General features: G+C 41.3%; 1 protein-coding gene across 5 annotated transcripts in view; it reads left to right on the top strand.

Annotated features, from left to right (window-relative positions):
• Positions 1-24,411, top strand: part of zfhx3b (zinc finger homeobox 3b) — a 435,085-nt gene that overhangs the window by 200,571 nt on the left and 210,103 nt on the right. The window contains exon 1 of one of the 5 annotated variants that reach the window (XM_061964040.1): positions 893-1,093. The exons of the other annotated variants lie outside the window; for them this stretch is intronic. The gene's annotated coding sequence lies outside the window, so the exon portion shown is untranslated. Of the gene's footprint in view, positions 1-892; positions 1,094-24,411 lie in introns of those variants that run through there. 5 annotated transcript variants of the gene reach the window in all.

Genomic DNA, 24,411 nt, shown 5'->3' with positions numbered 1-24,411 from the left:
GAAGGCCCCGTGTGATTGAACAGCTGCTCCTTGCTGTCTCTGCTCTCACCTTGCTCTGCCAGCCAGAAATATGAGGCCTCTCTGGACTTCTGTCCTGGATTAAAAAAAAACAAGACCGATACAGCACATATCTGCTCTTCTTAGCAAACAGAGAAAATAAACTGTTTGTCCAAGCTCATTCACCCATCCCAACCCAAATAGAAATCTTCATCACATCTACACTGCCTCCACAGCCTTCACAAAGCCATTAAATCATTGTATGCTTGATTTCTCTTGATTGTCTCTTTTTGTTCAACGCTTTTATTAACTGTTTTAGTCAATTTGTCACAATTTGTCTGTCAATCCCACACTGCGCTTGCTTTTCTCAGCACTTGTTTTTTTTTTCTTTAAACATTGTGCTATGAGCTGGGTCTTCCCATATTGACAGTGCCTTTCTCTTGTCTCCACATTTCCTCCCCACATGTTTGGTATGTCTCGCCTTCTTCTCTGCCTTCTGTGGCCGTGTTAAAACCCTGGCACAGCAGAGAAAGGCATTCAGCGCCATAATCCGGGCTCCATCAGGAATGCTAATACTTATGATTGTGTGACCTGCCGAAGCCCGACAACATCTGCAGGAGCCTATGGCGAGCCCCTGCCCTGCCCCTGCCTTTGAGCGCTCACTCACAGCCATTATTTCATTGTTTCACTTCACGCCTGTGACCGGGCACAGCAGTTAACTCTGTAACGCTCACAGCAGCGAGCTGCAGTGCTGCACAGAAGGCCGGAGAGGAGCATACTATGGAGGGGTGTGTGGTTTTCGGGACCAGAGCGTTCCCATGACAGGCCTCCCTTACTGCCCATCTGGACCCCTACCCTCTCAGTGTTTACTTATGCATTCCATCACTCGTCACAGTACGTTTGGGTGTGTGTTCATGTTGCCTCCATAAAAGTCTGGCCCCATGCAAGTTAACGCATAATTGCAGGAATTATGCCCCCGTATGTGTACACGTGAGATGTTTTTCCATGAGTAGGCCTTTCTTTCTCAGGGACATCAGGAAAAGAAAACTTATTCTTGGGATCTGAAGGGACGCTGGTGTTTTCACCCCTCGAGCAGGTATTGCAGTTGAAAGGAATGACTGTTGGGATAGTGTATGTTTCCAGAAAGATGAATTACTGCTGAGGCAGAACTGACAATGTGAATCTGTGTCAAGATGGAGTGCTGCTGATTGAATTACCCTTCTCCTTAGTATTGGCTGTATGCCTGTTTTCAAGCTACAGGCGACTATAGACAAGCATAAGGACGAGATTAAATGTATATGTTCTTCATAAATATCCAAACATTAAACACTTTCGCAATTCATACTGTACTGTACCTTGCTGCAACACATTCTTCTCATGATAAGACACTTATTTTCGCTACTGTTGTTACATTTCCGTGAATCAAATATTTCGTTATCATGAGAAAATTAGATATGTTCTAACACGGGCAGATATTGTAATACTTCTATAAACTCAAAATGCAACAATCTGCTAAAATACAGTAAAATGAAAATAAATGAAAGGTCTCATGGAGTCAAATTAGATATTTAAGTGATTATTTGGTACGGAACATTTTGTGTGGTACTGAGGCGTTCCAAATTCCCACACGATACACATTGACCGGAAGTATAACTCTCTTACAAACTACAGTTAGTCAGTAGTCACACATCTACAGTGTGACAGTCCTGCCTTTCAATAGTGCCAAGGAGAAGCTAAAGCTTGAAAAACTTAGTGGCTAAAGTCTCCTGTTTGGGAGAAGGAAGTGTGCATCCTAGAGCGTCAATCCCTTTCCAAAAATTACTTTAACATAAGTACAATTATTAGACTAAATATAATATTTGATGGTTTCATATTTTGTAGTGTAAATCATGTATATAACATTGCAAAATACAAAAAATATACCATCACATTTTGAAATAATTACATATTTTTACAAATTTAACCGCACAGGACCATAAACCGCAGACAAATGCCGGTACAAAAGCTTTTGAAAATGTTTATTTACATACCGGGATTTTTTCCAAACGGTGCCTGTCACACGGCAATAAAACAGCTGATCAAACAAAACAGAAGTCATTGTCATGGACTCATTAGCTGCAGAGGCTAGCTCTCCAATTAAATAAACAGATTCAATAACTCCACGGTGACGTTTTGGTGAATTTACAAAACTGAAACAATACAAAAAGAATGCCATTGTAAGTTAATAATATTAAGACATACACTGTTAGCATATTCACTAATGTTAACTACGCAAGCTTGATCACAATGAAAAACTCTTACAGTCATCACACAAGGGACAGTTTAGTAAGTATGAATTGTTTTAGTTATATTGTAAAACTTACAAACGTTGCTTGGAGTGTTGAATAAGGAATCGTTTTAAGCAATACCGCTATAGACGAATATACTTCCGGCACAAAACAGGAAGTACATGTTCAACCCGCAGCACCTGCAGTGAGCGAGCTCATCCAAAAGATGGCGCCATAGCACAAACAATAACACAACTTTTCAGTGTCTTTGTCAGCGTAATATAAAACTATTTGTTGAATACAAAACATTATGGCCGATAGCAAAAAAAATCCATAAATTAGCCGCACAGTTTCATAAGCCGCAGGATTCAAAGCGTTGAAAGAAAGTTGCGCTTATAGTCCGGAAAATACAGTAGCCTTATGTACTGTGTAAACTTGTATTCATGTGAAAGATTCATTTGATCAAAGTTGGCACCTGCGGCAGCTAGCAACACACACTCGTGCCGCCATCTTTCACAATTTTTGCGTCTTCATATTCCACCCTGCTTGCCTGTTGTAATTCCAGCAGTGACTTAATTTATATTATCTTGTGTTCACTTCGCTGCACGTTTTGACAGCGGATTTTAACAAAGACTAACTGTCACTGTACGCTACCGCTGCCATGGTAACACACGCAACAATACACCGCTGTCATCTTGCACTGACATCACATCATTAGGCAGTATATCGTTAGGGTGAATAAGATGTTTATTCTAGAGAAAACTGCCTATTTTTGGAGCAAAAAACATTTAATAAAAAATAAAAAATGTAATTTGATCAAAAATCAGCAAATTTGCAGGGTTGCAAATGTTCAACCGTACTAATGGGGAATCAATTTTACTTGAATGTGTTTCAAAATTAGGAAGAATCTGCTAAACTAAGGCCGATAATTTTCTATTAAATAAGATTTTAAATCATTGCACTTTTTAGCGAGAAGCCCTTTTTTTAAACGTATCAACTTAAATCTTATAGCCGGATTTAATGGTGTTTGTATGGAATTCACAAACACAATTGACTAAAACATAATTTTGTCGTTATCCTGGTTAATGAGATCCATCTACTAATTTCACATTTTTGAGGAAGGAGGTTAGATGATTAAGAGCATAAGATATTTCTTTTCAAACTCATTTTATGGTTTTTAGAATTGGATGGCAATGATAACTCTCAAGAGACTCACTATGTTGAAAGAAAATCCTGCAATGTATACCCGTAGAGCCAACTTTTAACACTTAGAGCTTAATAAAGAGATGGAAGAGGGCTATTTGTTGATGAAGTTCAGTTAGAATCATTATACGAGTGTTCTTGAGACCTCAACCTCCTAAACAGATGTTCCCTGTTAGGTGGATCTAAACTGTATATGAGTCATAGGCAAATATTAGTCGGCCTGCTTGTCCGATTTTCATCTTGGCTCACTGAACCCAGCAATGGATAGCCTCTATTTTTAAGACCAAACTTCCTGTCATATTTATTCACATCCACAACAATACAGCACATGGGCATTGATACAGTATCTACTGTATTTAATACACAATGACTTTTAATCTAATCATTCCAGATACATTGTGTCTCTTTGATACCAAATATAAATATTTGATTCAAACAACTGCAGATTAGAGAACGCCCCTCTTTAGTTCTCTGTTTACAGAAGTGCTTCAGGTTTTCAAGATGGTTTAAAAGGAATGGGCTCTGTAGAGCCAAATTGGATCTGGGTATGTAAATACTGCTCTGATGTTTAATGAGAAACAAAGTTAGCTAATTATAGCAGCTCTGAGAAACATGAGGAGGACAGTGGGAAATGTTTCCATCACTCCGTGGCTCTATAGATTACTGCCTAATTGCCTCAATCGAATCAGGCAGAGACATTAGCCAGACAGGCAGAGAGGGAGAAATACAAGGATAGGACTGATTACACGTATCCGTCGGTGGCTCTTAATCCAGCGGAGGACCCTCAAGTTGTGCTCTCTGGCCTTGCATGAGCCTGTCCGTCCTTGCTGGTCTGTGTATTTCGCCCCTTGACACATCTGAACTGTGCTGTGTTTTTGTCTCGACACAACCAGCACAGGTTATTAAAACTGCGATGCGGATGTTCTTTACCCATAATTACATGTAATCCTGGTATGTTTCCACCTGATGTTGGCTGACAGCTTATTAACTAATGACAAAGTAGTCTCTGACATCTTTTCAAACGCTGTGGCAGTATTTCCCTGCCTTATTATTATTATTGTATGTTGCAATCTTAAGTAGGGGGTTGAAAAACTGCAGTGCTACCCTTACCTGTAGTTTCATGCCCACAACAACTAATATTTATTTTTCCTGCCCGGCTGAGCATCTGGAGTTAAAAAGCGCTGAAGAATGTCTTAACACTAAGACACTTTTTCTGAATTTTAACCTAGGCTTTACTATGACTATCAAAAGTGCATCCTGGTTGTATTTGTAAGCAGGGTAAGGGGGAAACCAGGATCCATATAATCCGTTTCGTCCTCATACCCATATTGAGGTCAGCTGTCCAAAATGATCTCACGTTAAGAAATCTGCGAGTCAGCAAGGTCAGAGCAGAACTGCGATGACGACACACTCTCCAGCGGTGATAACGCTGCCCTCTTTCCCCTCCCCTTTGCTTCCTCTGCATGCGAACAGCACAGTGCTGTGGTCTGTGTTACGTCTATCTGTGCCCTCCACTTTAAAGCCTCACCGGTGCACACCCTTTATTCCCCCCACTGAGCCACACTCTGAAATCAGGTGAAGACGGTTAGGATTAACTGGATCTTAAACTTCAGGTGTTCCAGAGCGCTGTAGCTAATCCTCCCATCTTATTTCCTCTTAAACAAATATCTGGGTGTCTGAAAATAGCTTTTTCCTGGATGTTGTGGCGGGTGCCTGACTGGTCCTTTGCTCATGTTCCCCAGAAGAAGAAAAAACGCATCCAATATGAAATCGGGAAAAACATGTACAAGTTCTGTGTAAGCACATTAAACTCAAGCCGATTATGATTCTTTCCATGAGGAACTGAGTAAACAGATCATGGAACTTATCCAGAAAGAGTTGACACTCACTCTTACATATTTTAAGAATGGAGCTTTATGGGTTTGTACAACAACTGTGGTACTTTACTGCAACCTTGGTCTTCATTTACATTGTGCTTCGCCCTTTTTAATTGGCTGCAGTGTAACCTGACTCGTCTGCACGGACAAAACGCCAACAGTTGCCTTGTCAGCTGTCCGGCCTTAATTGCTGAAGTATAATCAGCAGAGTTCCACCTCATGTCCTTGTTCAAACCAAAATATCAGTCATTTGACCCGGCAATCTCACTTTCTCACTTAGACGACTTTCTGTCTGCCACCCCCTTCCTCCCTTGTACATGTTCCCATAATTTATGGCTGCCAGGCCCTTGATCAATTGATAGCAGGGAATCCTTTGGTAAATAGAGTTTTAGACACATTGCCAATAGACCTGGGCTATTGATTGGAGTGTAAATTAAAAACTTAATCAGGTCTCCGAGATAAGATTTATCTCCACCCCAAGCAAATTGCAGGGCTGACATGGAGATGTAAAAGCAGGGCCGGTGGGGAGACGAGCACTTCCCCTCGGTGGGTGCCAAGAGGGGGGGGGCAGCCTTGCCTCTGCCTCTGTCCTCGCTTTACTGCTGGTGGCACACTTTCTCCTTTGCATTGAGAAGATCACAAAGACTTCAAGTGTTGACATAGAAAACAAAGTCCTCAGTGAACACAAGACTGTATCTTACGGATATTGTGAACATATTTATCCACTATATCGTATTGAACTATGGCTCATCCAAATGGGGAGTAGTTTTATTTCTTTATCATTTTCTTCTGTTCAGCACTTTGTCTTGTTCAGCCTTGTCAATATTCCCCTCCCCTCCTCACATATTGAATGTGTTTAATCACTTGTGTTCATTGCAGCCTGTGATGGAATATGTAAATCATTACAACCAGCTTTTATTCCTTCAATAATATTCCCATATTGTTGAGCTCATTTTACGCCACAGTAAATTCATACACATTCGCACTCACACAATGCTGTCTATATTCTATATGTATTAAGACAATCCTTGGGATTGCACATTGATCAGGACATATAGATTTTTGCCATAATTGCTGAGGGAAGTTTTCACGTCCCAACACTTCTTCAATATTAATATTGGGAAATGGCTACACATTAAGAATGTCTCTAGTATAATATAGTTTTTAATGCTTATACGGAGAGGCACGCACACTTCAACAGGGCTTTCTTCAGATTTCACAGATAAGACATTGCAAGGATCCAGCCAAAGGTACCTCACAGGTATCTGTCTGGATCTTTGGTTCGGTAATTAAAACATGCATTCCCGCTCTGTGATTAAGGCTCCTATTAGGCTTCCCTCTGGGATTATAGGAAGTCTTATTATCTCTGCTTATAGTTCTTCTATACATAAGCCTTAGAAGTGACATTGACCCACAGTGAACCGCATACAGTGAGAGGGGGAGCACAACTGCAAAACAGGGTTATGTACCCCTTTTGCAAGCCTTAACAGCTTCCACTCCTCTAGGAAAATTTGGAGAGTTTCTGAGATGTTGTTATCCATACATCCAGAGGGATATTTACAAGGTCACTGATTATCAACAGGAGAGAGAGCATGCAGTCTCACCATATTTGTTCTGGTTCATCACAAAATTGGTCCATGGGATTCTCCCACGCCGTTGCATTGCATTGAAAACAGAAAATACTATTTTCAGAACAGAACAGAAACAAATTGAGTCTAAATAGATGTGACCATGTACTGTGAGTCCACATGAATATATTTGTATATATTTGTAATTTGAGTGTGTTAAAGTTATCAAATAAACTCTTCAGCCATTGAGTGACAACAGAATGGTGACTAGCCTTTCTCTAAGTTGCGGGGTGGGGGGGCATGAGACCAACAGTAATAGGCTTTTTGCCTGATAAGCCTGGAAAATACTCGTTTAGTTAGGGAAAGTGCAAAGGGATTCTAGCAAGATAAACCCGCTGTTTCCTTCTGTAATACCCAACAGCTAAAATCAATAGTTGGGATAATTCTCCTTCTGGTCGTCCGGTCTCCTTTATCTGCAGTCTTCTTCAACCTATGTACTGTGATGGGGTGGTGGTTAAAAGGAGATGCCTCAACGTACATAATATGTATTGCACTTATACTTGTTTGGAACTTAGAGTTTTTTGTAATAGTATTAGGCCACATAAAAAGGCTAAGCGTTTTCCAACATCTTCAACTCAAATATAAAAACAAGTATGTGGTTTTCTTTGGGACAGTTGAGGTATCGCTTATCAGTTTTTTCCTGAAATAAGAAGATCAATGGTCAGAGAATACATAGAAAGCAAATTATGCCATGGCATTGCCAGAAAATTTGTGAGTCTGTCTTTGCATTGCTGTGATCTGCTGGCTTTGTTTTATTTTTATATTTGGCATTTTGGCTCACAGCAGCATTCATGCACAATTTCTTGCACATGTTCCTCATTTATCATAGCGTGCCGTTACAGACATGATAATGTGAATCCCGCCAAATACACTGGTTTATAAGTGAGTGTCAAATGGTCACTTCAGTTTAAGTTCCCAGAATGCTGGAATTGGTGTCCTTTTTTGTTTAAGGGCAAACATAAAACAGTGTCCTGCGCTTGACATTTAGCTCAGGTGTGTATAAATCTGGTCAGAGGAAGTAGCTGTCAGCACTACCTCTGTCCTGCTAAGAGTGCTGTGTTCTGTCAACACAAGCTCAATGTTCTGCCACTTGTTGGTTTGGCTTGAGAGAAGCAGGTAGGACTGCTGGCACAGTTACAGCGTTGAAAGGTTTGGAGGTTTGATGACCTTTTGGAAGGTTGACAAGAACAGTCCAATACTCCTGAATCTTCATGGCCTCTGTCTTTTGGTGAAACGGTGTCACCTCTAAGGTGCAAAATAATTTCCCCTTTCTCCACTTTAGTTAGTTTCTTTGTGATGTCTCATGCTATCATGGCCCAGCTGTAAAACTGCATTCTTAGGTGTTAGGAGGCAGGGTGGTTAGTCTGCAAAACCGTTACCTAAAGTGCACCCTGACTGTATTAAAAAGCAGTCAGGGCCCAGGATCACAGTATATCACCAAGCAGAGGTGGCGATAAGGCCCACTGCTCGCCTGCAGATCAATGAAGGTTACTGACATCATATCACAAAGTGAAAGCAAGTGCTGCACCCCGAGCTATTTATCAGCTGCAGATCTGACATGAAAGAGGTGGAAGAGAGAGAGCGAGAACAGCCCTTTTCTCCCTCGTAATGTTAGGGGCTATAGTCCTGATTCCTTCTCCACTACTTGGTCTGTCTCTTCCCAGTAGACCTCCATGGCTGAAACATGCCTGGCAAATATTCACATTCTCTATCCCTGTTTTGTGTGCAAAATGTGTTGTCATTTAATAACCAGCAATGCAGGCAAAACGGTTTGGTTTCATTTCACATTTGCTATTTTGCTACATATTGTACTTTTTGGTACCCTGTATTTGGTATATGACATGCAGTGGTGCAATACCTAAGGAGTAGAGCTAGACACAGCTACAGTAGCTCTTGATTGATGTGATGAAAATCGTTTATAACTTGCAATGTAAATAGAATGGAAGGAATCTACAAAACCCAAAACCAGGGAAGTTGGCACTTTGTGTAAATCGTAAATAAAAACTGAATACAATGATTTGCAAATCCTTTTCAACTAATATTCAATTGCATACACTGCAAATACAAAATATTTAATGTTCGAACTGAGAAACTTAATTTAGAATTTAATGGCAGCAACACATTGCAAAAAAGTTGGCACAGGGGCATTTTACCACTGTGTTACATGGCCTTTCCTTTTAACAACACTCAGTAAATGTTTGAGAAGTGAGGAGACCAATTTTTGAAGCTTTTCAGTTGGAATTCTTTACCATTCGTGCTTGATGTACAGCTTTAGTTGTTCAACAGTCCGGGGTCTCCGTTGTCGTATTTGACGCATCATAATGGACCACACATTTTCGATGGGAGACAGGTCTGGACTACAGGCAGGCCAGTCTAGTACCTGCACTCTTTTACTGTGAAGCCACGCTGTTGTAACACGTGCATAATGTGGCTTGGCATTGTGTTTATGAAATAAGCGGGGGCGTCCATGAAAAAAACATTGCTTGGATGGCAACATATGTTGCTCAAAAACCTGTATGTACCTTTCTGCATTAATGGTGCCTTCACAGATGTGTAAGTTACCCATGCCTTTAGCATTAATACACCCCATACCATCACAGATGCTGGCGTTTGAACTTTGCGCCTATAACAATCTGGATGGTTCTTTTCTTCCTTGGTCCAGAGAACACGACATCCACAGTTTCCAAAAACAATTTGAAATGTGGATTCGTCAGATTACAGAACACTTTTCCAATTTGCATTAGTCCATCTTCGATGAGCTCGGGCCCAGCGAAGCCGGCGGCGTTTCTGGGTGTTGTTGATAAATGGCTTTCGCTTTGCATACTAGAGTTTTAACTTGCACTTACAGATGTAAGGACAAACTGTAGTTACTGACAGTGGTTTTCTGAAGTGTTCCTGACCGCTTGTGGTGATATCCTTTACACACTGATGTCGGTTTTTGATGCAGTACCGCCTGAGGGATCGAAGGTCACGGGCATTCAATGTTGGTTTTCAGCCTTGCTGCTTACGTGCAGTGATTTCTCCAGATTCTCTGAACCTTTTGATGATATTACAGACCGTAGATGGTGAAATCCCTAAATTCCTTGCAATAGCTCGTTGAGAAATGTTGTTCTTAAACTGTTCGACAATTAGCCTCTGTTTACCTGTGGGATGTTCCAAGTAAGTGTTTGATGAGCATTCCTCAACTTTCTCAGTCTTTTTTGCAACGTGTTCTAGCTTTTTTGAAACATGTTGCAGGCATCAAATTCCAAATGAGCTAATATTTGCAAAAAATAAGAACGTTTACCAGTTCGAACGTTAGTATTTTGTCTTTGTAGTTTATTTAATTGAATATAGGTTGAAAAGGATTTGCTAATCATTGTATTGTGTTTTTGTTTACGATTTACACAATGTGCCAACTTCACTGGTTTCGGGTTTTGTAAAAGCACCTCATATCTACTTCTGGTAATAACAATGTTCTAAGAGGAAGGACAAACAGATTGCTAGATTGTCCATTGTTTTTCATTATTGTCTGAGTCACATTCATCTTTAAAGTCATTTGCAGGTACACTGATAACTAGAGATGTAACAATCACCAGATGTAATGATAAACCCCAGTAAAACTTCCAACGGTTGGTATAACTGTTTTAAATTAGAATTATCGTAAAACTGTAAATGATAACCACACTTTGGTAAACTCACGGACCGGTGATATTGCTCCTTTCCTAGAGAAGCAAGCTATTGCGCTACTTGCTAACATGAATACAAGACATATTTAGACCTCTGTCATTCACCAATCGAAACCTGTATTAACACATTGTTGTTTGAACAAGTGTGGAACTCAATTGTGCACAGAGACGTGAAGATCCATACACGGATGGTCTGTGTATAAGGCAAACTTACCATTAGAAAAACACAGGCAGTTTCCTTGGGTTTGGAAATTTCAAGGGCCCTGCCAACATATTGTTAAAAAAGATTAATAAAGTTTTCTTCTATTTAAAAAAAATACATAGATGTATTTTCATGCAATTGAAAGTACATCAAAATGATTGATGATTTTTTTTTTTGACAGCGCCCCCCTCTATTCTCACACAGTGGACTATTCCAGTGAGTGTATAAGTACTTCTACGATACCATGATAATAATAATAAATATGATAATTTTGGTCACAATAACCGTGATACATACATTTTCATATTGTTAAATTAACACTATTATGCTGTCACACTGATCCGTATTCCCTTTACCAGCTTTTTACAGTAGTGCCATACATGAAGTAAAGTGAACATAGGCCTGTAGATCAACCCTAAGCACTCAATGCCTACACAGTTGTCCTCTGTTGTATGACGCACCGTCAGCACTAAGACAAAAACCGAGACAAAAACCAAGACAAAAGAAAATGGCCCAGACTGCAGTAACCCTCGTTTTGTTTTCTTCTTAGCTCCCTGCAGCTTCATGGCTTTATTGCATTATATATCATAAAATCCCCCTCCCCTCCCCTCACTTACGTCTGCATTAGTACGGTAATATTGAGCCGGGTGCACACACAAATGCACTTTTGCGCGCCCATGCGCAAGGAGATCATGCTTACAGGTACTGTATGAGTTCCATTTATCAGCTGCCTGGGGCACAATGTTGAGGATCTCCCCCAATGGGTTAGTGTGTAACTGCTCTGTCAATACAAGCTTGTCAAGGCAGGGAGAGTGTGTTTATGTGTGTGTGTATAAGAGAGAGGGGGGCGCTTACTCCAATGCACTAGAGCCACGTTATTGAGCAGCCAATAGCTATTTGCTTCTCATTGGTGGCAGGTGGAAAAAAAGGGGTCCCACTCGGCAAGAAGAAGCATGTGGCTCGCAGCTAGGAGCCTAGGAGCTGAAACACGGAGACTAGAAGTTTTTTGTTGATGCGGAGCAGGTTGTCCTCCCCAGCTCCCAGTCTTTGCAGGTCCTGGCTGTGTTTGCAGCTTGCCGCTGCAGTAAAACCCTGCTTCCTCTCTGGAATCTCAGTGTTGACAGAGCCCGTCTAGGTCTTGGGACAGCTTCCAAGCTGCAACAGGGTCTTCACATGCACACTCACACGCAGAGGAGGGAGTGTGAAAGTCTTTAGTTAAAATCTTGTCGGGCTATTTAACCTGTGTGAAGTGGCGGCCTTTCCCCCTCTTAATTAACACATAGAAAGATGCTCCTTTATATGAATAATTTTTACCTTATACTCTTCTCTCTTTGTTTTCTTACCACTTCCTGTGAAGATACACGCTTTGTGGGGACCGTGTGCATCCGGGTTTTCGGGTTGTGTGTATTCTGTCCGAACATGTTCCATATACCTGAGTCACAGACGGATTAGTTAACCCTCACAGCGCAATCTATTGCCCGTAGCTGGGTTCTAACAAATACACCTAATAGAGGTTTAAAAACAGCTAAGACTTCATTTAGTTTATTAGGCATCGTGACCAGTAGAGGTTGCCTTTTCTTAGCCACAGTGTGTTTTGTGCTGAAGTGAAATGTCAGTTCTGCTAAAAGTAAGCGGTGCTTGATGTCCTGCTGTTACAGAGCAGCTGTCTAAACAAGGAGAGTGAAGGGGGGAAAAAAGACGAAGAAAAACACATTATATCAACATTTAACAACAGTTGCTCTGTAATCTGGTATTACTTCCACAAGCAAAGGAGGAGCAAGTTCCGAGCCAAGATGAACTTGGATACTGTTGTGGCAGGAGGAAGCCAAGCGCTTTGAGGAGGTTAACCCGAGATGTGAAGGTCTACGGACTCATCTTAATCCACAAGGCTTGTACTTAATCACTTTTGATGTGCATGTGAACATAACTTGCCTCAACATTCCAGCACTGGCCATTCCAAGTTCAGAGGACTGGGGCAAAGGGGGTGTTGCAAGGGTGGCTTCTGCCTATTGGCTTAACATCCTCTGGCAAAAAGGAATACCCGGAACCTATTTTCCTGACCTCATTATAGTGTCCTCTTCCTTTCTTTTCTGTGGCCGTATGGGCCCTCATCATTTATTACGTGACTATTTGCATGCTGTTCTGTGTATGTACACCATGTAATCTGGTACTTTATGAAGGGGAATTCCAGCAAAAACAGAGACGTTGAACAGAGAAGGATTTGTCCCCTGGAAGTGTGGTGGGTGGCATTGGAGCATTCTTTTTTGCCTGTGTGATTCATGCCCACAGTGACAGTGTGTCTCCCTCTGGCCTAGTTGGTGATATATTACTGCGTGGTGGCACTTATGAATGCAATGTGAAGCATGAGAACTCCTATATGTCTTGACTTCAATGAACTTCTTGTGTACGTTTCAGAGGAAGCATTTAAGCTGTGTACCGATTGAGGGACTGCTAAGCGCATCTTACAAATGTTACCTTTTGGAGGATACGTCGCTAAACTGTGCTTTATGACATTCAATATCAAATATCTGACACTAGATTATCATGTGGAACAGTAAGGAGGGGTGACGGTTATGGAATCCCCTATGGGTTGTGCTCATAATGCTTTTGAAAACATGCTACCCTACTGGCAGTGGTGTGCCGTCAGGGCCAGCATGGCCTTCTCTGCTGGCCTAACATAACCAGAGATCATAATTAAAGATAACATTATTTTTTAATTTACTTTCCCTAAATATCTAAAAGTATTCATATTCTCTTCATGTCATACTATGCTCCCTCCAGTGCTGTTGTTTCTAGTTTTAGTTTGTATCCAATCAGAATTCAGCTAGTTTATGTTGCCATGCTGTACCAAATCTGCCCGGGGCCTTCAGAATCAACAATGCAGGCGTCTATGCACTGTAAGTGGTCGGTGACATACAGTGATAGACAGTTGCGATAGCCATTCAGATCACGAGTTGTTGTCAGTAAGGCCTTCTAGATGGCCTCACGTTGAACGTGACATTTACGCGTCCTGTGATTGGATACTCATCGGGACCGTTAGCGGATGAATTTGAGAACACATAGAGTTGAGAGACAGTTGCGATAGCCAATCAGATCACAAGCTGTTGACAGTAGCCTATCTAGGTAGCCTGATGTTAACGAGACTGTGATTGGATACACACTTGTCATTCCAAAGTAAGCATCCAATCACAAGTTTCAATTCAGCAGGAAGCAGGAAGTGTTGCGCCATAGCCAGACCGGGACAGCAGAGGAGAAGAACAAAACATTGATTAGGTGGCAGATATATATTTGCAAGGCCATTTTCATGAAGGATATATAAAGAGAAACTACATCTTGTGAGACGATGTCGGCCAACCCCGGAAGCTAGCTCAGCTGCTATGACGATGAAATGCTCAAATAAGCCGACGACGAGGACTACCACTGGCTTATACGGCATCAAATAGGTCCTACTAATTGTGAGTTCAAATATTTAATTTTTTCACTTTTAATATGTTTTTTGCAATTTGAATTTTGACAGTACCACATAAAATATGTTTTAATTGCTGATATGTTTTAATAGATTTTAAATGCGCCAGAAAATAAGCCGTTTTGTACACTGTTGATGTGTTTCAATGTACGGATTGAGGCGTAAATGTGTTCCTGTATAGTATTTCTCCAGCAATGGTCATGTGGTGACATCAATTATGGTATTTTGACAGGTAATCTTTGAAGTCGGACATCACTGAAGGCCTAGGTGGGAAACGCATGGCCCGCCACTGTTACCAGTAGGTTACTGGTAACATAGGTTCTTACAAATGTTATAATTATTAGACATATGTTCAGTGACTTATTAACAATTATTCAGCTTACACAAATACATTAAAACACGGTCATTTACAAAGTCCGCTTTCACTGGGTTGCTGGCTTATGGTGTAGTTGTATCGTTCAGCACAAAATCTGTGCTCACCCTTAAGGAGGAAAATTCAGCATAATCTTCTCTCCTCAGGTAAAAGATGCTGGGATAAAACAAGCATCTTGCCGCATCTTCCTAACAATGGGTCTAAGTTAAATTTCAAAGTTTGCCAACTTCTGGGCTTATGGCCACAACCTTTTGTGGTTTGGCATTATATAAAATCTAGCATTACCTTTTCCAAATTTAGAAGCAGCACCAGCATCGTCTCAGCAGCTAGCTTACTTCTCACTAGTGGCCGGAGGAGCAGTGTGAGTGTATCTGTGTTACTAAAAAGAGATCATTCTTATAATAACAATGTGGCTATTGATGGTTTATTTGCAGGTCCCGGCATGTAACTGGAGCTTTGTTTGCGGTTTTTGGATGTTTTTTAGAGGGCTTTATAGGTGCAATATATGACTCCAATTACCTGCATTGTTAGCCGCTTCTTGCTAACAGTTTTTCACTATTTAGTACGCACAAAAAAAAGAAAGACATTGGCAAAAAAAAAAAAGCATTTTCCCTTTAACACTGAATTAGTAATCTTACTCTTGATTTTAACCATATTTAATAATTAAATCCAACCTACTTAAAATTTAACATGTCCAAACCTTGTTGAATGATATTCAACCATGTGCTAATCAAAACAAATATTTGTTATTTATATCATAAACCAGGGTTTCTAAACATTTTCAACACCGGAACCCAACTTTTCCACTACAGAGAGGCCCGAAACTCACTTGGATGATAACACTGAATTAGTACCGCATTTTTCGGACTATAAGTTGCTCCGGAGTATACGTATAAAGAAGGAAAAAAACATATATACGTCGCACTGGAGTATAAGTCGCATTTTTGGGGGAAATGTATTTGATAAAATCCAACAACAAGAATAGACATTTGAAAGGCAATTTAAAATAAATAAAAAATATTGAACAACAGGCTGAATAAGTGTACGTTATATGACGCACAAATAACCAACTGAGAACGTGCCTGGTATGTTAACGTAACATATCATGGCAAGAGTCATTCAAATAACTATAACATATAGAACATGCTATACATTTACCAAACAATCTGTCACTCCCGATCGCTAAATCCGATGAAATCTTCCCCCCCGGTGTCGCCTCTGGTATGTCCTTTATTTCTGCTGCTCAATTGCCGTTCTCTGCTGCATATTTCACTACGTCCAGCTTGTAATCTGCAGTATATGATTTCCTTTTCGGTGCCATTTTTGTTCAGCCCTTCTCAGTTTTTATAAGTTACCGCCAATGTTGAAATTATCCATTTAGCTAGGTACGGACGTAGTAGCATGTAGCATCTTTTTCTTCACAATACACCGCCATCATAACCCACAATGCACTTGTGCCATGACCCACCCCCGTATAATTTCTATTGGTTGACGTGTGTGTGACGACCGCTGACGTGTGTGTGACGATTGCTGACATTTGCTTCGTCTCCTCCGTGAATTAGATAAATAATATTATTTGATATTTTACGGTAATGTGTTAATAATTTCACACATAAATCGCTCCGGAGTATATGTCGCACCGCCGGCCAAACTATGAAAAAAACTGTGATTTATAATCCAAAAAATACAGTAATCTTACTCGTATTCAATAATTATATTTAACCTATTTACAGTTTAACAGGATACATTTTGTCAAATAATATGAACACATATGTTATTCACAAAGCTTATTATCAAGGCTTAGGTCAGGATGATTACAAAAGTAAATACTAACCAAATATACTGCAAAAAAAGAGACTCATAAAAATTATGAAAAATAAATGAACATACAATTACACAGTGCTACAATAAATAAATTATAATCAAAATGATAATACATAATAGTATATTTGTTCTTTAAAAACATTGTCAATAGAATTAAGGTGCAAATCAAACTACAGCTTCACCACTTTAGTCTTATTTTTTGTGCTTATACAAAGTTCTCTATGACTTTAGCTCCAGACTTCTTTGGTTTGTTTGTGGTGGAAAAGCGTATTGTAAATGAGTACCGCCGCGGCCAATAGGGACTGCATCTGAGACACTTTTTTTTTGGCGGCCCTCTACAGGGCGCATGTGGCCCAACAATGGTTAAGAAACACTGACATACTGTAAACAAGCACATACAATAACATGCCAAATAAGGCTTCGGTCAGGCTGATTACAGAAATCAAAAATACCGCAAAACAACGGAATCATAAAAAACGAATGAAAAACACATTTACATACAATGCTAAAATAAATACATTTAAAGTAAATTATAAAAATAGTAAATAAATAACAAATATGTTTCTTAAAGTCTGGATTGTATGCACGTAAAGAAATAACCTTTAACAACAGTTTTCACTTTGGTCATCATTTTTGCACTAAATAAACTTTTATATTAGTTTTTCTCTGGATTTCTTCTGAATTTTTTAGCTTGTCATACGTCACTCAGTCAACTACTGGGTCAATTACTGCCACAAGTGGTGTAAAAGTGTATTATAAATAAATACCGCTGCAGTCCATACGAACCACAGCTGAGAAACAAAACATTTTTGGCGTACTTCTAGGCAGCATTGGTGGCCCATTGTGCCCTATGATTAAGAAACCCTACACAAAAGGGTCCAGGACCTAAACTGGCACACAACATCTAGATTAGTGTGTGAGGAGAATTTGGCTAAGTGGTGGTGGAGGCTCTGGCTTTGCTTCCATAGCATCCAATGGCGACATGACAGAGGATTGCCATATGAGAAGCGATGAGTTGGCATAGTTTTCACACAGACATGGACGCACACGATTAAGAAGCTTTCTATGTTTTGCCAAGACATTGGAGGAAAGTGCATGCAAGCGCTCCCTATGCTTCTTCCTGTTTTGTCCCTCTGTGTGTGTGTTGTCTAGCGGTTCAGGTGTGGTTAATGTTGGCAGAAAATCTTCAGGCCCGCGGCAATAAACAACAAAGCAGGCAGGAGGCCAGATGCAACACTACAAACTTTTAACCTCTCCCTGGCTAATCCCTCGCTGCGCTAGTAACTCTTTTTTTAACTCATTCCTTCACCTCTCCCTTGCTCTCCCTCTTTATTTCTCCACCCACTGTTTTGTCTTCCCTTTCCCTCGCTCCTTCAGTCCCACTTTGTTTTTAAGTGAAGTTGGTGTGCTGACCTCTAAATAAAGGCTGGAACACTACAGCTGTTACCAACTTCAAACAGCCACTGACTCTGAGTGGAGCCTGTGCAAGTGTTAGGGGGAGAAATAATGTTCCCATTACACCTATCCAGGGTAAATCACACCTAACCTTATCCGTGTCCGCACACACACAATGGTCGTTTAAGATCCCCGCCCCCCTGCGTCCGCCCGTGCAATGCGACCTAATACGCATGCCCGGAAAATGTGCATGTCATAGTCATCTCCAGTGTTGCTTTGTGTGCAAGTTCTTAAATGTAACTTATCTGAACAATATCCAGTGTTGTGGTATTTCACTTAACTGGAATCCAGTGTGCTGTGGGGCCCTATTGTAGTGAATCACACCTGAGCCATCATAAATTAATCAAATCTTTATTAGACACCTAAACAATGTGATAAAGAACATTTAACATTAATCAATCTAGGGATCTAGATATCTGGTCAGGACACTCTTCACTTATTTGCCTTCACCTTCATTGTCCATTCCTTTTTGGTGACTTTATATACTCTGGACCTAGACGTTGAGTCCGAGACATACATGGCGGACAACAACTGATACAGTCTGCTTTGCCAGTCCAAATGCATTCGCCGTTTTCCTCGACGACCAGATAATACAAAGCACACGCTACCTTTTATATCACATCCAAGTGAGCTAGCAATGTCGTTGTCTCTCCTTCGACAAATGGACTAAGTTTTTCACTAAGTAGAATCATAGCTGACCCGGCCGGACATTCGAAAGTTCTCTTGCCGTCTGAGAAGTGTTGTATCCGAAATAGCTGCAATCGCTTTCTCTTAAGGTATTCATGTGTGATTTCCACAAGCGTCTGTACATGTAGAAGAAGGATAAACACGGGCATGTCTGGATGACTCGCCTTCATATTTCCAGTGGTTAGCTCCGAGTTACGAAACCGCTTTATTATGAAGTTGGCTGTGGCGCGGTCTTTCAGGCGCCACTTCCTGTGTGGGCGCAGTCTTTCTGGCGTCACTTCCTCTCCGAACTCACTTTGTAAATGATCAATGAGCCCATACAAAGCTAAGTGCCGGAGATTCAAGAAATACGCAGTGCACTTACCCGTGTAAAAATTTGTCCGGGGAGGGGGAGCTTAAACGATAGATTAGTGTGGCTAAAACAGGGCTTAGGCTAAATAATGATCTGTTTAAGGGTGTAACGACTTAGTGTAGACATGGCCTTAGAGCCCCCTTTTAAGATGACCACACAAACTCACACTTGCCGCCTCCTTCAGCTCACCGTGGCTATATCAACGCTACCGACCCAAACATGCATACAATTAAAAGGCTGGGCAGACGCTCATTTCGAATGATCCAACTTGGAAAGGATTTGGTGGCAGTAAAAATGTCCACTCCCTCTTATTAGACCTCTGTTTCATCATTTAACTGCCTGCCATTGGATAGCTCCATATGCAGAACCTCGTCGAAACACAAATCATACAAGCAGTTTGTTCTCTGCTCGAACCTGCACTCTTATATTTCTTTTTCTTGGCTTGTGGATGATGAGGATAATAATAACGCTAAGTTCACCGGCACATGATAAACATTTAAATCAGCTTAATATGTGCTGGTTAGCTAGCTCCAGTTCAGTGGAAAATGTTAACCTCTGTATCATGGAAGAATTTGGGCTGACAAATTCCAGGTCTTGTTCACCATGAATCATCCACCTCAAGCCCACAGTAATAGAGCTTGTAAAAATGGAAGTTGTCTGCTATCCAAACACTCACTGAATGTCTTTGTGATAGAAACACTGAACCAAAACCAAAATGGAAAATGCCAACATTAGTCACCCCACGCCTATGTTTGTTGTATCTCATTGTAAAGGTGAGGGCTTACTGCCTTTTATTGACTTGATGTGTTTCCACAATTTGCTATCATGTCAGAATCACATTTAAAGCACTGTGCAAAAGTATTGGGCCTCCATTTGTTTAAAAGGGCTTGCATAACTCAAATGTCGCAGACCTCTGCCAAGGTTGATCTGTTAGTCAGCAAGCAACTTCCTCATTAATGCCACAATGACCCAAACAATAGAAATACATCCAGGTTCAAGATCAGGTTCTTTCTCGACTCATGCACCTCTTTTTTGTACTTAGTTTTGAGGGAGTGGACTTATTTTTATTATTTAAATTTGGTATGGGTGATAGGGCCTAACAACACCAACACCATCCCAACAGTCAAATGTGGCGGTAGAACATTCTACTTTGGGGCTGTTTTTCTGCTGAGAGTTCTTCCTGAGTGCAACCCTGGCGGTGACAAACTACAACAAACGTCTGACCTCTGCGCTTTAATCTCCACCAAGTGCTTTCAGATCAAATACATGTCTAATTTAATGTTTTTTGTTTTGTTTTACATTTTGTCTGTTATAGTAAACTCCTTGACTGTTCATATATTTTCTAAGGAAGTAAACTTATCAGCAGTGGATCAAATAATTATTTGTGTGTACCAGGGTTGTACGGTATACCGGTATTAGTATAGTACCGCGATACTAATCAATCATACTCTGTACTATACTTCCTCTGAAAAGTACCGGTCCGCCACCCCCCAAGCGGTAGAAACATGGATGTTTATAAACTCAGCAAATATGTCTCTGGACACATCAGGACTATACTTTATACATGACCAATGTATGATCCTGTAACGACTTGGTATCGGATTGATACCCAAATTTGTGGTATCAACCAAAACTAATGTAAAGTATCAAACAACAGAAGAATAAGTGATTATTACATTTTAACAGAAGTTCAGATAGAACATGTTAAAAGAGAAAGTACCGTATTTTCCGCACCATAAGGCGCCCTGGGTTAAAAGCCGCGCCTTCAATGAACGGCATATTTCAAAACTTTGTCCACCAATAAGCCGCCCCGTGTTGTAAGCCGCATCTGTGAGGTTATAAAGCTTTTGCCTGTTAAAGAAAGGAGACTGATCCAATGCAGCACAGACATTCGCGTGCCACGCTGTCACGACCCAGACGCACACCAGTGCGCAATCATATGGGAGCCGCGCTGAGCGCACCTCTAAGCGCGTCTCGCTGCCGGCGACGGCCGGGTATGGGCCCAACGCTCCAGCGCCATCCATTTTCAGGGCTAGTTGATTCGGCAGGTGGGTTGTTACACACTCCTTAGCGGGTTCCGACGTCCATGGCCACCGTCCTGCTGTCTATATCAACCAGGGTGAGCCCCACCCCTTTCGTGAGCGCACTGCGCGCGGAGTGACCCCTGTTACGCGCCCCCGGCAACAGGGGTGGCGGGCAGGTAAGCTGCGCGGGCGGAGCGCGCGGAGTGACCCCTGTTACGAGCCCCCGGCCACGGGGGTGGCGGGCAGGTAAGCTGCTTACCTGCTGCGCGTGACGCCGGCCGCGGCGAAGGCGGACGAGGCGGGGTGTCGGTGCGGTGGGCGCGGTGGTGACCCTGGATGTGCGTCGGGCCCTTCTCGCGGATCGCCTCAGCTACGGCTCCCGGTGGGGCCCTCTCGGGGGAAGGGGCCTCGGTCCCGGACCCCGGCGAGGCGTCGGGGGCCTTCTCCGCTCCGTAAAAGTGTCCATCTCTTTTTTTTTCTTTCTTCTGTTGTGGCATATGCAGCAGGTGCCTGCTCGTTTTTCGTATGTGGGTAACAACATTTAACTATGTATATATATTTCCGAATTGGTTTAACTGCCACCCGCCTGAATCTATTTAAAATTTAATTTTTTTTAATTTCAACCGCCCGACCCGACCCGACCCGACCCGCGGATAAAATCTAATTTTTTTAAATTTCATCCGCCCGATCCGCGGATAATCCGCGGACTCCGCGGTTGTGCCCGCAAACCGCGCATCTCTAATGCATACTGTTAACCTGACTCTCGCCAGATCCTTGTAGTTTGCTGAGCTCAACACAAGGACCTGGGCTCGAAGGCATTGCAAACTCCTTCCATATAGCAAAAAATAATGAACCAATCAGGATCGCCAGGCAGGATTTCATAGATGTGACGTAGCGCCAAAGCCACTGTTTGATTCAAACAACAATGGCGGCATGCAGCAAGAAGTTGTGTGCTGACATTGATTCTGCTATTGCAACTGTTTTGCGACATCGATCGAATATTAATTATTTAAAAGATGAACAGAGAACGGTTTTGAAGGCATTTATTGGTGGCAAGGATGTTTAGGCTCTTCTTCCGACCAGGTTTGGATTTCCCAGTGTCGCTCTCATCAGCGTCATGGGTTGATTTGGGTGTGAGTGGTTGAAGTAGCACATCATTCAAGTTAACGGACAAGTTAAGTCCAATCACATACAATTATTTTTTTTACAAGGCCCCGCCTTCTGAAATATATCTTCTATTGAGAACTCCCAGATTCATGTGTGGAGCTCAGCGAACTACAAGGATTTGGCAAGAGTCAGGTTAGCATACTGTCGCCTTCAAGAAAAAACTAAAACATGATTTGGTTTAATGGAATCTATATATTTCAAGTATTTTGTGTACATGTCGAGATGTGCAGTCTGTTGAAAAATGAATAATGATGAGTTGCTGAAGTTGTCATTAGGAGCTCCCGGCTGTCTGGCATTCCCCTCAGACTACATTGTCGTCTTAGTCTAATAACATGTTTAAATGCTGATGATGCAACACTGATGGACATTAAGTTGTTGTAAAATGCTTTATTTTTTCTAAACAGTTTGATGTGAACATGCATACCAGACGCAACAACTTCAAAAGGAGGTGTGAATGCACCTTGTGTATTTTCTTTGTTTTCTGTAAATGGTAAATGGGTTATACTTGTATAGCGCTTTTCTACCTTCAAGGTACTCAAAGCGCTTTGACACTATTTCCACATTCACCCATTCACACACACATTCATTCACACACTGATGGCGGGAGCTGCCATGCAAGGCGCTAACCACGACACATCAGGAGCAAGAGTGAAGTGTCTTGCTCAAGGACACAACAGACGTGACTAGGTTGGTAACTCACACTTAATATGTCCCACTAACTTTTTTCTGCATTTTTAGACATTCATTTTTTGGGTCAAAATATCACATCTGCATTTTTTTCAAATGAAAAATGAATAAAATACAATATCAACAAAATTTGTTGAATGTTGGCCTCCACCGTGGCTACCTGTTTTTCGTCTTGCCTAAACGCCGCACTGAGTTGCAGGACGGTGAGACAATCAGGAGCACAGAAACAAGCTTGCCAGTTTGCTTGCCATCGAGCTAGCTTACTTGTTGTTGCCTCCATTTGCTCTCCGAGCCACAGCGTTGATGGCTGTCCTCTTTGCTGCTAATCATAAGTGGATGACTACAATCCGAACACTGTTAATTTTGCAACTGTTGTAGTTCTAGAGTATTATTAGTTAACCTGACTTTCGCCAGATCCTTGTAGTTCGCTGAGCTCCACACAAGGATCTGAGCTCGAGGGCAATGCAAACTCCTTCAAGATAGCAAAAAATAATGAACCAATCAGGATCGCCGGGCAGGATTTCATAGATGTGACGTAGCGCCGAAGCGACTGTTTGATTCAAACAATGGCGGCACACAGCGAGGAGTCGTGTGCTGACATTGATTCTGCTACTGCAACTGTTTTGCGACATTGATCGTCTACTGACATTGCTGCGTTGGTTCAGTAAAAGTTCTCTAACATTTCGCTCTGTCGTTATCCAATAGGTCGGCTATTCTGTTTTGGATTTCCCAGCGTTGCTTTCATCAACGTCACGGGTTGATTTTGTTGTGAGTGGTTGAAGTAGCACGTCATTCAAGATAACGGACAAGTGGTTTATCCAATCACATATAATTATGTTTTTACAAGGCCCCGCCTTCTGTAATACATCTCCTATTGAGAAGTCCCAGATTCATGTGTGGAGCTCAGCGAACTACAGGGATCTGGCGAGAGTCAGGTTAATTTTTCTGGCTGGAAGATATTTATTTGATGTGACAGACTGTAAACAGAGGTCACAACACCGGAAGTATATGTGGCTACAGGATAGAGTTGCCAAATGGGAAACGTTATCTGAGTTCTTTGCGTAAATGTTATAGAGTATACATTACTTTTTCAATGATAACAATGTTAGTAAATTATCTCCTTAAAACATTTAAAAAAAAATCACATGCGACATATAAGTGTCAAAAAGACAACCAAAAAAGGTTGGGAGATGAGAATAAATCTAAAGGTGAAATATAAAGTAGATATGCACCCAATTGCAGGAAATATAGTCTTGCTTTTCCAAATTTTCTTTCGAGGTTTGCTTGGCAACACTTTGTGCTATGAGAAATGTTACTTTTATTTCTCAATGTTCTTCTATTTTTCTTAAAGGTCACTGATAATGCAATAACAACAAACAAACAAACAAAATAATCCAAGGTAGGGGACTATTCTGATGAAAGGAGCTTTATGAAGTAACAAGTTGCTCTTGTTGGAAAAGAGACAAGCTTGAATACATTCCAGGCTGAAGGAGCGTGAGGGAGACAGTCTAGCTATGGCATAACATTCCTTTTG

The sequence above is a fragment of the Nerophis lumbriciformis genome, linkage group LG06 (assembly GCF_033978685.3).
Source record: "Nerophis lumbriciformis linkage group LG06, RoL_Nlum_v2.1, whole genome shotgun sequence".
Lineage (NCBI taxonomy): Eukaryota > Metazoa > Chordata > Actinopteri > Syngnathiformes > Syngnathidae > Nerophis > Nerophis lumbriciformis.
The sequence above is the reverse complement of the archived record's forward strand: the minus strand, read 5'-3'. Positions and strand labels throughout refer to the sequence as shown.